We start from the raw sequence: 15,653 nt of genomic DNA, 5'->3' as shown, positions 1-15,653 counted from the left end.
GTGACATACAGCGCTGACAGCAGCACCGTGACATACAGCGCTGACAGCAGCTCCGTGACATACAGCGCTGACAGCAGCTCCGTGACATACAGCGCTGACAGCAGCTCCGTGACATACAGCGCTGACAGCAGCTCCGTGACATACAGCGCTGACAGCAGCTCCGTGACATACAGCGCTGACAGCAGCTCCGTGACATACAGCGCTGACAGCAGCTCCGTGACATACAGCGCTGACAGCAGCTCCGTGACATACAGCGCTGACAGCAGCTCCGTGACATACAGCGCTGACAGCAGCTCCGTGACATACAGCGCTGACAGCAGCACCGTAAGCAGCCCCAGGAGGAAGTCAGCACAGCACAGGGATGGTGTGATCCCCTCATAATAAGAACCCCCAGGAGGAAGTCAGCACAGCACAGGGATGGTGGGAGCCCCTCATAATAAGAACACCCAGGAGGAAGTCAGCACAGCACAGGGATGGTGGGAACCCCTCATAATAAGCAGCCCCAGTAGAAATATGACACCGCTCAACCTCTTCAAAGAGGAGGGTAGGGGCATATAGTACGGTGTGCTTTTTTGGGTCAGGGAAGTGAGCCAAATGAATTAAGAAGGTCTGTGTGCTTGATTCCAAAAATTGTTTATAGACATATACATGGTCTACTGATCACATGTGTTGAATTCCTCCGAGATCCATGCCTCATTCATTTTTAGAAATGTGAGGTAGTTAACACTGTGGTGAGCTAGGCGAGTACGCTTATCGGTCACAATCCCCCCTGCTGCGCTGAACGTCCTTTCGGACAGGACACTGGATGAGGGGCAAGCCAACAGTTCGATTGCAAATTGGGCAAGCTCTGGCCAGAGGTCAAGCCTGCCCACCCAGTAGTCTAGGGGTTCATCACTCCTCAGAGCGTCCACATCGGCCGTTAACCCAATGTAGTCGGACACCTGACGGTCTAGGCGTTCCCTGATGCTGGATCCGGATGACACCTGTCGATGGGTCGGCTGAAAGAATGACCTCATATCCGAAGTCACCAACACATCTTCAAACCGGCCTCTTCTTGCAGGCGCTGTTGGATTGGTACCCGCAAATCCTTCTCTGGGAGTGGGAATTGCTCCTCTGCCAGCGCACGCAAAAGCAGAATGCAGCATTTCTCGAAGCAAGGCCTGGAAGTGCTGCATTCTGACAGCCCTCTGCGACGGCGGTAACATTTCCGCCATTTTGTGTTTGTACCGGGGGTCTAAGTACGTTGCCACCCAGTACTGGTCCTTGACCCTCATGCTTTTTATACGGGGGTCCCTATTAAAACACTGGAGCATGAAGGCCCCCATTTGCACTAAAGTGGAAGCGGTGTGGTGGCCTGGCTCCTGCTCATCATCCAGGATAATGTCGTCCTCTTCATTCTCCTCTCCCCATCCTCGCACAACAGGGATCCCAGAAAGGTTTAAAGCATGCTCTTCTTGCTCCTGCTCATCCGCCCCGGCACCATCCTCCTCTGACTCCTCATCAGACTCCTGTTGTTGACTTGTCTCAGATAGAGTAGCCCCCCCTGGGAATTCATCCAGCATTGCGACTTCCTCATCTTCCCGCTCCTGCTCCTCCACAGCCTGATCAATGACACGACGCAATGCACGCTCCAGAAAGAAGGCATAAGGTACCATGTCACTGATGGCGCCATGGCTGCGACTGACCAGTTTGGTGATCTCCTCAAATGGCCGCAGAAGTCTGCATGTGTCGCGCATGAGCAGCCACTGGCGCGGTGAAAAAAAACCCAGCTCCCCAGAACCGTTTCTTTCGCAGAGTTCATACAGGTAGACGTTAACTGCACGTTTCTGCTGGAGCAGCCTATCAAGCATATAGAAGGTTGAGTTCCATCGCGTCGGGCAATCGCAAATAAGACGTCTGACCGGCAGATGGTGTCGCCGCTGAATGTCAGCAAGGCGAGCCATGGCCGTGTAAGATCTTCTGAAATGGGCCGAGATTTTCCTTGCCTGCCGCAAGATGTCCTGGACCCCAGGGTATTTGACAAGGAATCGCTGCACGACCAAGTTTAAGACGTGTGCCATGCACGGCACGTGCGTGATTTTGCCCTGTTTCAATGCGCTAAGCAGATTGGCACCGTTGTCACACACCACTTTACCAACTGTCAAATTGAGCGGTGTTAGCCACTCATCTGCCTGTGAACGCAAAGCTGAAAGGAGTGCCGGGCCAGTGTGGCTCTTTGCTTCCAGGCACAACAGACGCAGCACGGCATGGCAACGTCTCACCTGGCATGTGGAATAGGTTCTGGGGAGCTTGGGCGGTGCAGTGGAAGAGACGCTAGCAGCGGAAAAGGAGGAGGCAGCTGAGGAGGAGAGGGAGGAGGATGGAGTAGGAGGAGGAGAAGAAGAGTCAGGCCTGCATGCAATCCGTGGCGGTAAAACCAAATCTACACGGGTGCCACGGGTTACATGCTTGACGGCCGTCAGAAGGTTCACCCAGTGGGCAGTAAAACTGATATACCTTCCCTGCCCGTGTTTGCTAGACCACGTGTCTGTGGTCAGATGTATCTTGGCACCGACACTGTGTGCCAGAGATACATTCACTTGCCGCTGAACATGGCCATATAGCTCTGGGATGCCCTTCTCTGAGAAATACTTCCTTCCTGGGACCTTCCATTGTGGTGTTCCAATGGCCACAAATTTGCGAAAGGCCTCCGAGTCCACCAGTTTATATGGCAGTAGTTGGCGGGCTATGAGTTCTGACAAGCCAGCCGCCAACCGTTGGGCAAGAGGGTTATCCGGCGTCATCATTTTTTTACGCTCAAACATTAGGCCCACGGAAGCCTGCCTTTTTGCAGAAAAATGTGAGCTTGGCGTGATGGAAGGTGGAGTGGAGGACAATTGTGAGGAGAGAGGAGAAGGAGAAGTAGAAGACGAGGCTGGACGGTGAGAGCCTGCAGTGTGGCTTTGTGTGTTCCGTTGCTCCCACTGGGCTCGGTGATGGCTGCTCATGTGCCTTCTTAAGGCGGTCGTCCCTAGGTGAGTATTGGGCTTACCGCGACTAACGCGTTGACTGCAAAGATTGCAGATGGCAACGCTATTGTCAGCAGCGGACACGTTAAAAAAAGCCCACACTGCGGAGCCATGTGCCGGTGTCCTGGGAGCGCCAGATGTGACCGTACATGGTCGATGACTCGCTCCTGATACATTTGCAGTCTGCTTTGTCCCTGCTGTGCAATGTAAGTCATTGCTGCTTCTCCTCCCTATCTGCTGGTCCATATCTCCCTCTGAACTCCCCTCCTCTTCCTCTCTTGTGGGCACCCACGTGACATCACTAGACACGTCATCATCAACGTCACCTTCCCCACCGCTATAAGTAGAGTAGGCAGCAACACCGGGGACCAACCTCCTCCTTGGGCTGATCTGGGTACTGGCGTCAGACTGCTGAGTAGCGCTTGTTGCTACCTCCTCTTCCTGATCCAATACCAAGAGTGGCTGCGCATCAGAAATGTCCTCTTGATATGGATCGGAAAATAATTCCAGTGACTCAAGCGGAAGGTATGTGGTGGTGGTGGTGGTGGTCGTGTTGTTGGTGGTAGTGTCTTTGGGGGTGCACATAGCAGAGAGTGAAGAAGAGGGTGCAGATCGAGAGGATGAGGAGGGTGCAGAAGAGTAAGGCTGAGCGAGCCACTCAACCAAGTCTGGTGCATCCTTTAAAGTAATTGAACGCACCTTCTGCAACTTCCCACTTTGGCTCAAGCCTGTTGCTCCTGCCCTACCCCTACCACCCCTGCGGAAGGGCCTGCCTCTTCCTCTGCATGTCATTTTTTAAATGACCCTGTGACAAAACTCTTAGTCCCTATACCGCTGAAGGACTGCTGCAGTATAGGTGAGCGGTCAGCAGTGGTGCACGTCAACCCTATCTATTGTGGACCTATAGCGGTCCTTACAGAACAGCAGACTGTACCGCACTCAAGCCTATGTACCGTAGCACCCTATACCAAGTTACCAGTCCTTATAAGAACTTTTGTGGACCAAGCAGGTTGTGTATTAGTGTTTAGCAGACTGTACGTCAGTCCCTATACCGCTGAAGGACTGCTGCAGTATAGGGCAGCGGTCAGCAGTGGTGCACGTCAACCCTATCTATTGTGGACCGATAGCGGTCCTTACAGAACAGCAGACTGTACCGCACTCAAGCCTATGTACCGTAGCACCCTATACCAAGTTACCAGTCCTTATAAGAACTTTTGTGGACCAAGCAGGTTGTGTATTAGTGTTTAGCAGACTGTACGTCAGTCCCTATACCGCTGAAGGACTGCTGCAGTATAGGGCAGCGGTCAGCAGTGGTGCACGTCAACCCTATCTATTGTGGACCGATAGCGGTCCTTACAGAACAGCAGACTGTACCGCACTCAAGCCTATGTACCGTAGCACCCTATACCAAGTTACCAGTCCTTATAAGAACTTTTGTGGAACAAGCAGGTTGTGTGTTAGTGATTAGCAGACTGTACGTCAGTCCCTATACCGCTGAAGGACTGCTGCAGTATAGGTGAGCGGTCAGCAGTGGTGCACGTCAACCCTATCTATTGTGGACCGATAGCGGTCCTTACAGAACAGCAGACTGTACCGCACTCAAGCCTATGTACCGTAGCACCCTATACCAAGTTACCAGTCCTTATAAGAACTTTTGTGGAACAAGCAGGTTGTGTGTTAGTGATTAGCAGACTGTACGTCAGTCCCTATACCGCTGAAGGACTGCTGCAGTATAGGTGAGCGGTCAGCAGTGGTGCACGTCAACCCTATCTATTGTGGACCGATAGCGGTCCTTACAGAACAGCAGACTGTACCGCACTCAAGCCTATGTACCGTAGCACCCTATACCAAGTTACCAGTCCTTATAAGAACTTTTGTGGACCAAGCAGGTTGTGTATTAGTGTTTAGCAGACTGTACGTCAGTCCCTATACCGCTGAAGGACTGCTGCAGTATAGGGCAGCGGTCAGCAGTGGTGCACGTCAACCCTATCTATTGTGGACCGATAGCGGTCCTTACAGAACAGCAGACTGTACCGCACTCAAGCCTATGTACCGTAGCACCCTATACCAAGTTACCAGTCCTTATAAGAACTTTTGTGGAACAAGCAGGTTGTGTGTTAGTGATTAGCAGACTGTACGTCAGTCCCTATACCGCTGAAGGACTGCTGCAGTATAGGGCAGCGGTCAGCAGTGGTGCACGTCAACCCTATCTATTGTGGACCGATAGCGGTCCTTACAGAACAGCAGACTGTACCGCACTCAAGCCTATGTACCGTAGCACCCTATACCAAGTTACCAGTCCTTATAAGAACTTTTGTGGAACAAGCAGGTTGTGTGTTAGTGATTAGCAGACTGTACGTCAGTCCCTATACCGCTGAAGGACTGCTGCAGTATAGGTGAGCGGTCAGCAGTGGTGCACGTCAACCCTATCTATTGTGGACCGATAGCGGTCCTTACAGAACAGCAGACTGTACCGCACTCAAGCCTATGTACCGTAGCACCCTATACCAAGTTACCAGTCCTTATAAGAACTTTTGTGGACCAAGCAGGTTGTGTATTAGTGTTTAGCAGACTGTACGTCAGTCCCTATACCGCTGAAGGACTGCTGCAGTATAGGGCAGCGGTCAGCAGTGGTGCACGTCAACCCTATCTATTGTGGACCGATAGCGGTCCTTACAGAACAGCAGACTGTACCGCACTCAAGCCTATGTACCGTAGCACCCTATACCAAGTTACCAGTCCTTATAAGAACTTTTGTGGACCAAGCAGGTTGTGTATTAGTGTTTAGCAGACTGTACGTCAGTCCCTATACCGCTGAAGGACTGCTGCAGTATAGGGCAGCGGTCAGCAGTGGTGCACGTCAACCCTATCTATTGTGGACCGATAGCGGTCCTTACAGAACAGCAGACTGTACCGCACTCAAGCCTATGTACCGTAGCACCCTATACCAAGTTACCAGTCCTTATAAGAACTTTTGTGGACCAAGCAGGTTGTGTATTAGTGTTTAGCAGACTGTACGTCAGTCCCTATACCGCTGAAGGACTGCTGCAGTATAGGGCAGCGGTCAGCAGTGGTGCACGTCAACCCTATCTATTGTGGACCGATAGCGGTCCTTACAGAACAGCAGACTGTACCGCACTCAAGCCTATGTACCGTAGCACCCTATACCAAGTTACCAGTCCTTATAAGAACTTTTGTGGAACAAGCAGGTTGTGTGTTAGTGATTAGCAGACTGTACGTCAGTCCCTATACCGCTGAAGGACTGCTGCAGTATAGGTGAGCGGTCAGCAGTGGTGCACGTCAACCCTATCTATTGTGGACCGATAGCGGTCCTTACAGAACAGCAGACTGTACCGCACTCAAGCCTATGTACCGTAGCACCCTATACCAAGTTACCAGTCCTTATAAGAACTTTTGTGGACCAAGCAGGTTGTGTATTAGTGTTTAGCAGACTGTACGTCAGTCCCTATACCGCTGAAGGACTGCTGCAGTATAGGGCAGCGGTCAGCAGTGGTGCACGTCAACCCTATCTATTGTGGACCGATAGCGGTCCTTACAGAACAGCAGACTGTACCGCACTCAAGCCTATGTACCGTAGCACCCTATACCAAGTTACCAGTCCTTATAAGAACTTTTGTGGACCAAGCAGGTTGTGTGTTAGTGTTTAGCAGACTGTACGTCAGTCCCTATACCGCTGAAGGACTGCTGCAGTATAGGGCAGCGGTCAGCAGTGGTGCACGTCAACCCTATCTATTGTGGACCGATAGCGGTCCTTACAGAACAGCAGACTGTACCGCACTCAAGCCTATGTACCGTAGCACCCTATACCAAGTTACCAGTCCTTATAAGAACTTTTGTGGAACAAGCAGGTTGTGTGTTAGTGATTAGCAGACTGTACGTCAGTCCCTATACCGCTGAAGGACTGCTGCAGTATAGGTGAGCGGTCAGCAGTGGTGCACGTCAACCCTATCTATTGTGGACCGATAGCGGTCCTTACAGAACAGCAGACTGTACCGCACTCAAGCCTATGTACCGTAGCACCCTATACCAAGTTACCAGTCCTTATAAGAACTTTTGTGGACCAAGCAGGTTGTGTATTAGTGTTTAGCAGACTGTACGTCAGTCCCTATACCGCTGAAGGACTGCTGCAGTATAGGGCAGCGGTCAGCAGTGGTGCACGTCAACCCTATCTATTGTGGACCGATAGCGGTCCTTACAGAACAGCAGACTGTACCGCACTCAAGCCTATGTACCGTAGCACCCTATACCAAGTTACCAGTCCTTATAAGAACTTTTGTGGACCAAGCAGGTTGTGTATTAGTGTTTAGCAGACTGTACGTCAGTCCCTATACCGCTGAAGGACTGCTGCAGTATAGGGCAGCGGTCAGCAGTGGTGCACGTCAACCCTATCTATTGTGGACCGATAGCGGTCCTTACAGAACAGCAGACTGTACCGCACTCAAGCCTATGTACCGTAGCACCCTATACCAAGTTACCAGTCCTTATAAGAACTTTTGTGGAACAAGCAGGTTGTGTGTTAGTGATTAGCAGACTGTACGTCAGTCCCTATACCGCTGAAGGACTGCTGCAGTATAGGGCAGCGGTCAGCAGTGGTGCACGTCAACCCTATCTATTGTGGACCGATAGCGGTCCTTACAGAACAGCAGACTGTACCGCACTCAAGCCTATGTACCGTAGCACCCTATACCAAGTTACCAGTCCTTATAAGAACTTTTGTGGAACAAGTGAGTTGTGAATGTTTAGCAGACTGCAGCAGAAGGGCAGCAGTCAAGTATAATATCCTTTCTATATTTGGAAGAAAGAATATTATACATGTACAAGCCTATTACTGTACCACTGATACCAGTCCTGAAAAGAACCTTTGTGGAACTAATAATAACAGCAAGTCTTTAAAATTACCCTCACTGCCTGACAACACTGCTTCCTTCCTGTCCCTATACAAATTGGCAAAAAAAGAGAACGATTAGTGGTTACTGGAACAGCTCTTTTGTGGACCTTGATAGTAACAGCTAATGATGATGATGATGATGATGATGATGAAAGACTAATCTGGCTGTCCCTGTAGCATACACCGTCCTTTCCCTTTCTCTAAACTAACAAAAGACACTCAGGCTGCTGCAAGAATCAGCAGCACAGCAAACCTATCAACACCTAACACCTATACCAGTCCTGAAAAGAACTTTTGTGTACCAAATAGCTAGTGGTTTATCTCTCCCTACTCCACACAGGAACCTGTCCCTATCTTAACAGAAGAAAGAATGTAAAATGGCCACCGGATCGGGTGTATTTATAGGTTAGGGGGAATGTACAAGTGTCCATGTGCTGTCATGTCTCAATTGGCTGTCCTGTATCACATGATAAACGTGTCACCAAAGGTTAAAGTTCTTGTATACATTAAACACGTAAGTCCGCCGCGGCGAACGACGGAAAAAGGCGTTCGAACGTGCGGACCGCGAATGTCGGAAATTCGCCGCGAAACGACCGCCGGGCGAACCGTTCGGCCATCACTAGTAGTGATGGTTACACCCTACTCCTGATGAATAATTTTATACTCACAGCTGATTTTATGCTTTTGCAACATGCATGCTTAGTCTTATTAACTTTCAGTGACCTTTGTAAATTTTCCTAAAGCCTTTAGAAATATACTTGTTACCTATATTAAGCAATATTATGTTTTAGACACCAGATAAACATATAGTAACCGGGAATAATTAAATTTGCAGAACATTAATCATCAAGCCTTTTTATTTATGTCTAAGGGGGTAGATATGGGCCAGTGGCAGATCTTGGGCTTGCGAGCAAGAGGCTGTGATGTAGGATTTGTCATATTTGTAGGAAATATTGTGCGTATATGAGTGTCATTACGAACTGGACAATTATTACAACAGCAGCCACAGCCAGGCATGGTTAGTGTATATTATTACATCATTACTGATCTTTGCTCATGTTTCTATACTATCTCCTGTAAAATACAGGTTATAAAATGAACCAGAAGCATTAGCCTACAATGGCAGCATCTGTGCCATCTCATAGCAGCAGATTACTGGTGTGTACTATACTATATAAAGGTCAGTATTACTAGCTTTTAAAGCAAGATTATAGCAGCAATCCTAGAGGTTGTATACTGATAATGGTTAAAGATAATTGGATTTTGGAAAGCAGAGGGAAAACAAAACACAGACAGAATCTCTTATTTCTCAGCCCCCATGGGATCTGTTCATGTGGGATGCATCCAGTAAAATATATTCAAACAAGAAATAATACAACAGAACAGCCCTGTACATCCAGGAATATTCTACACACCACATGTCTACATTATCTTGGACGCTTTACAAGCCACCCCCATGCTATTCAAAGACACCCTCTGGCTGCTTGCTAATAAGCCACACTGTGATATATCCTGGCCACATCATACAGGGGTTGCAATACCCACCTGGCTCTTGATTCATCTTCAAGGGGAATTGCCGGATCTGTGACTATCTCAGTTATTTCGTTTGCAAGAACTACGCCACAGTCTAATGAGTACTTCAGCAAAACCTTCTCAATCTCATTAGCACTAAGTGTAAAGTGGAGCCTTGTCAACAGGTAAAGCTCACACTGACATCAAGAAAAAAAGAGTACAATGACTCCTTTGGTTTTATTGGTAATGGTTCCTAATTGCCCATATGGTGTGTTGATGTGAGGGAATTAAGTTATGCAACAGATGCCTTTTTTTGTCTGCTGGCTTTCTGTTAATAAGGACTGTTTGGTTTCATTCCACACCCATAAAACTCTGGTTGGATGTCAAAGTTAATTTGTTTCAATGATGATAAAATAAAGGAGGTACATTAAGCAATAAATTCCTCCTTACAAGCTTGCCTGAGCTCATGCCTTGTCTGTTGGCTCCCAACATATTTATAGTTCAGTGCTGTCTCCTACTTGGAGTGGTAGATAAGGGTGGGGAGTAAATAAGAGGGGAGGGAGGAAGAAAAAAGGGGTGGGAGAGCTTTTTTTTATGTGCATGTCCCTATTGTGTATTACTCAAGAGCAGAGCAGAATTTAAAACTCTTTATGAAGGAGGCAAGGCTTGTTGGAGGTGAGTACCTCTGCTACTCTGCTTTGGTTTACTTTACACAAGTATGAGCTGGATACATGAGAGCATCTAGAGGTATAAAACTCTTTATCCCAAACCAGCAAAGGTAAGTGTGCCAGCTGTTATCTGTCTAGGAGGGCTGCACATGATTACTCTAACTTAGGTATCAGATCCTCTATTCAAAGGACTTGTCCTACAGGTTTCATGTGATCTTTAGCGTCCTGCTAAGTTACTGTGAAAGGAATGAATGTGCATGTATTATTCTATATGACTCCTGTCAAGCTTTCCCAGTCATTGTATCTGTATGACTTTTTCCAGTTTTGCAGGGACATTGTATGTATATACAAAGGAAGAGAAGAAGGGACAAAGTGAACTTTGTCAGAAATGTGCTTAGACTTATGATCGGGAGTATTGTTAGAATACACTTCTATAACAACATGCTACATTGAGTCCACTCTATATGTTAACGCCGGTCATTTGGGGAATCAAAGAGACTCTTACATACAGGAGTATACTATTCTCTGAACAGGATTTTATGAGTTGTCCACTATAGAGAAGATTACTGCATGCCATAGTCCAAGCTCCTGATGAACTATATAGATATAGAGATATAGAGGTTACTATATAATGTGCATGTAGAATAGAAGATCGTGTGCGATATACATACTCCTATTAGGTGTATGCAGAATGGAAGATCGTGTGCGATATACATGCTCCTATTATGTGTATGCAGAATAGAAGATCGTGTGAGATATGTATGCTCCTATTAGGTGTATGCAGAACAGAATATCGTGTAAGATATGCATGCTCCTATTAGGTGTATGCAAAATAGAATATCGTGTGCGATATGCATTCTCCTATAATGTGTATGTAGAAAGGGAGATAGTGTGCGGCATAGGGGCTGCTATAATCTGTATGTATAATATTAGATCGTGTGCGATATAAAGGCTGCTATAATGTGTATGTAGAAAAGGAGCTCGTGCGTAAGAAAGAGACCCATATGCTATGTATGTAGAATAAGAGATCGTGTGTGATATAGAAACTTGCATTATAATTAAGGTGAGAAGGGCTGGTATTGCTCTTGTAGTTCCGGCTGGGGAATCAAATCCAAAATAAGAGATAGCCCAAATAACAACAGCACCACATCAGTATTACAGCCTTTACAAATATGCCTACAGCCAATGTATGAAATACAGCTTGGAAAACAATTTCCATATTGCATGTGATTGCTTATCATAGAAACACATGCACAGTTTGACATCATAGTACTGTATAAAAGACGTCTAAAAGTGTAAGGTGATAATAACTGCATACTTATTCCTTCCACTCAACTCCACTTTTCTACATTATCCTGATTCTAATCTCCTTCGTCCTTTGAGATAGTAGTTAATGTACATTAGTTATGTATTTGGGAAATAGGTATTGTGAAAGAATGTCTCCGAGTCTAATGAATGTGAGCAGAAAATGGGAAAGAGGTCAGCAGCCTGGCCAGTGCACGTTAGTAAATAGCTGTCTCTATAGCGTGCTTGCTATGTTTAGCTGTCCAATTGCGTGTTGTGGGTATGTATAAAGACGAACACACGGGTAAATACTGGCAGGCTTTCTCCAATCTGGCACAGTGTAAAGCGGAGGATATGCTAATGATTTTCTAGGGCTGTGCTAAAATATGACAAGCCCTTATGCTCACAATGTAATTGATAAGAGAGGCAGCAACGAGCGCCACTGCATCTGCTGTTAAAGTATGATAAAACTCCATTCACAGATACAAAACCTGATCTATTTAACCTCAGTGCCTTCCTCCAAATTACCTTTCCGTTGAAGGTATCATAGCCATAGTGGCTTGGCGGTTAACAAGTCTTTTTTGCAGGACTTGGGTCCCTGGTCAATATCCTGGTCGGGTCACTAACTGTATGGAGTTTGCATTTTCTCCCTGTGTTTGTGTAGGTTTCCTCTGGGTACTCTGGTTTCCTCCCACACTCCAAAGACATGCTGGTAGGTTAATTGGCCCCTGTCTAAATTGGCCCTAAGTGAGATAGGGATCTTAGATTGTAAACTCCTTTAGGTCAGGGACTGATTTGAAGGTACACTATGTAAAGTGCTGCGTAAACTGTCAGCTATGTAATAAGTCAAATATATCTTACCCAGTGGCAGCTGCAGATGTAGTATTGGCAATATGAATAAGCGTTCTCTAGTTCATCACCTTAGGGTGCCTAAAACCTGTTCTTCTGCATTTTCGGATATTATTGCGTTCCAGCCTAATTGCCTTTCCCACTAAGTTGGAATTGTCAAATCCCTCTTATGCTGGTAGGATAATATGGAGGGGGGGGGGGGGGGGGGGGGGTTAGACAGCATTCTTTCTTGCATAGATCTGTAACATATATTACCAGGAGTGAATTTCAGCACACCCTTAGCCACATACAGTCGGAATAAAGGTAGGTACCGTCGGAGTGTCACTAAACAACCAGCAGGAAGCAATGTGATTATCAAACCACATAAAGTGTATTTTAAATCCATTTATCCACACATACTGTACATAGTAACTCATGACTGAGCGTTAATCACTAGATTGCCGGAATGTTTTCAGACTCACTTGGAATCCTGTAACCTAGGACAACACGTTGTACAAATTTAAACTTTGCAGGGGTTCTTTCTGATAATTTTGGGGATTGAAGTAGACAAGCTTTAACTCAACTGTGTTGCCTTTGTGTAGTTAAACCCAATAACAAAAAATGATAGTTTTGCAGCCTGTCAGTCTTTAGATGCAGTGACTGTATTCGTTTTTTTTTGTTTTGTTTTTTGGACTTTTCTCCTTTTATTTTCCTCTAGTAATCTTGCCTTTAACACACTTACTATAGTACGGTAACACCTGTACTGAGCAGCCTGTCCCCCCTCAGGATTGAGGGTGTGCTGGGACTACACAACACTGTGTTAGGGCTACATACCACCTCCCTCTTTTCTACATAACAGGGAAAGGTGTTTTGTAGATCCCAGAGATGGCAAGCTCATAAGAGTTTAGAGGCAGAAACTACAGGAACAGGAATCAGCTCGCACGATTTTTGGCTGAATGAACACTTTTTAAACTTGCTAAACTGATATAACAAAGCGATTTCAATGATGTATTTGAAAGACCAAAATGACGCAAATAAAATGAATGTATTGTTAGAGATTCCATATAACATAATTAAACAGCTGGGTGCAAGAGGTCAGGGATCATATACCTGTTGCCTAGACTACGACATTGACATCATGCAGTAGAGCAACCAGCTAAGCATGCATGCACTTGTAGTTCCATAGAACCTGGAGATCACTAAGTTTACAAAGAGTAAACCAAACTGTTGCCATGTGGTTCTTAGTTGCTGAAGTTCATGAGAACCCTGTACATGTAGAAGCATTAAGTGCTTACAGTAGAACCGGCACCTGTAGAGATGACAGTGTGCTTTTAAGAGTATATATAAAGACTCCATTAACAGTTAGGGATTTAAATGCCAGAGAAGTCCTTTAGATGCAGAGAGCAGGTGCAGCAGGCATATAAGTTGGATGGATGAGAACTAGTGAAGGCGGTAGAGATTCAGATGAGTGTAGAGAGCGCTCAGTGTATGGTGCTGAACAGACAGCCCCTGGCTAGTCCTGCTTTACTCTCTATGGGAAGACCCTGAGCGCTGTCCAAGGTACTGAACGGGCAGCTCCTGGCTAGTCCTGCTCTACTCTTTATATAGGAAGCTCATGAGCGCTGTCCAAGGTGCTGAACAGGCTGCTCCTGTCTAGCCTTGCTCTACTCTCCATAGGAGGCTATGGAGCGCTGTCCAAGGTGCTGAACAGGCAGCTCCGGTCTAGCCTTGCTCTACATTCTATAGGAGGATATGGAGCGCTGTCCAAGGTGCTGAACAGGCAGCTCCGGTCTAGCCTTGCTCTACATTCTATAGGAGGATATGGAGCGCTGTCCAAGGTGCTGAACAGACAGCTCCTGTATGTTCCCGTTCTACTCTCTATAGAAGGATATGGAGCGCTGTCCAAGGTGCTGAACGGACAGCTCCAAACTGGTGCTGCTCCGCTCTCCATAGGAAGAACTTGAGAGCTGTCTGTAGGCACCCACACCCTTTGCGCTCTCCAAGGTGCTGAAGACAAGCTCGCCGGATTGAGATACAGCATGCCCAGACTGCCGTGGGAAGCAGAGCACGAGAGGGGTATGTAGCCCATATTTAAGCCTGCAGATGCCCATCTGTTTCCATTGTTTGTAAGACTGTGTGTGGATAATTGCTGAGTTTATGATACGCGTTTAGTACAACTGGATAGACTTTGCAAAGGACATGCATGCATTTTGTAGCACATCGGTACATTCAGTTATGTAGTAAAGTAAAGCTGGGCATTTATGAATAGACGTATCCATGCTATATGATCCATGTATAATTTGATGGGCTAACAGCCCCAAGTATGTGTGGTGAACTTGGATATAGCATGCTTCCTCCAGGCGTTTTTGAAGGTAATGAGTCAGAAACTCATAGGGGGTTGTGTTGGCATATTTGATGTATATATATACTGTATGTAGCAAAGTATTTAGATATAATATTCAATCCATTTATAAGACATCAGTTTGTGTACAAACGTTTTTTTTTTTTTTTTTCATGCTGGCCATATCCATTAATCTTTTTATAAATAACAATTAGTTACATTAGTGAATAACAATATTCCATTTCTTTTTACAGAGTAGACATTCTGATTACTGTAGAATGATTGACATTATGAACACCAGAGGTTTAATCGCATTATGAGCATCATAATACATTTTGCAGCTTTATCCAAGTGCCTATTATTTGTGAGAGGGTATGATTTAAAAAAAAAAAAAAAAAACAGTCATACATAATGAAATAATCAAACCAAAGTGGGAACATTTCATTATTTCAACTGCTAGAGTAGTCCCTAAATGCATGATTTTTTTAGTTGTGAAAGTCCGATCAAAAGACTTGTATGTATGTACCAGTTTTAAAGTTAACAGCACCTATACAGTATAATTCTTCACATATGTGGGAGATTTCTTAGATTAGATAGTTTGGCACTCAGCCCCTGAGATTAAATTTTTTTACTAAAAATGTCATGCAGCTCCCATGTGTTTTGTACCCACAGGACTCCTGCGTATCCTTAGCCTAGGATTATAGAAAATAATTTACATAACTATGGAAAACAACTTTATTCTCTAAGTTCAGTGCACCTTCTTGATGTGTCTAAAAGACAATTTTGCACAGAATTGAAATTGATTTTCTATGTTTTTGTTTTGATTCTGCTATAACCTGAGGGGATTTTACAGCAAGTTCAGTTTTGAAAGAGCTTTGAACAAAATACTACTATATGTTTCTGCCTAATAGACCCCAATATGTCCTAATAAAGGCAAGAACTGAAGTGTCCCTCTAGTGTGAATGAGATGATTCAAATCCATGTAAAAACAATGCATGTAGAATATAATTAGTAACCTAGAAGACAATGAATAGAAATAACCAAATATATACCAGTTAAGATTGGACTAGGACCTAAGAACTATTGAGTGTGATGCCAGGTGT

General features: G+C 45.7%; 1 protein-coding gene across 4 annotated transcripts in view; it reads left to right on the top strand.

The window, feature by feature from the left end:
- Window positions 1-15,653, top strand: part of NOS1 (nitric oxide synthase 1) — a 358,775-nt gene that overhangs the window by 170,582 nt on the left and 172,540 nt on the right. Inside the window, exon 1 of one of the 4 annotated variants that reach the window (XM_077462055.1) lies at window positions 10,050-10,104. The exons of 2 other annotated variants lie outside the window; for them this stretch is intronic. The gene's annotated coding sequence lies outside the window, so the exon portion shown is untranslated. Of the gene's footprint in view, window positions 1-10,049; window positions 10,208-15,653 lie in introns of those variants that run through there. One more of the 4 variants, XM_077462054.1, reaches the window with a different exon arrangement.

This window comes from Lithobates pipiens, unplaced genomic scaffold (genome assembly GCF_037356315.1).
Source record: "Lithobates pipiens isolate NorthernLeopardFrog02 unplaced genomic scaffold, aLitPip1_a1.2 Scaffold_3, whole genome shotgun sequence".
NCBI lineage: Eukaryota > Metazoa > Chordata > Amphibia > Anura > Ranidae > Lithobates > Lithobates pipiens.
This window is presented reverse-complemented; position numbering and strand designations above follow the sequence as displayed.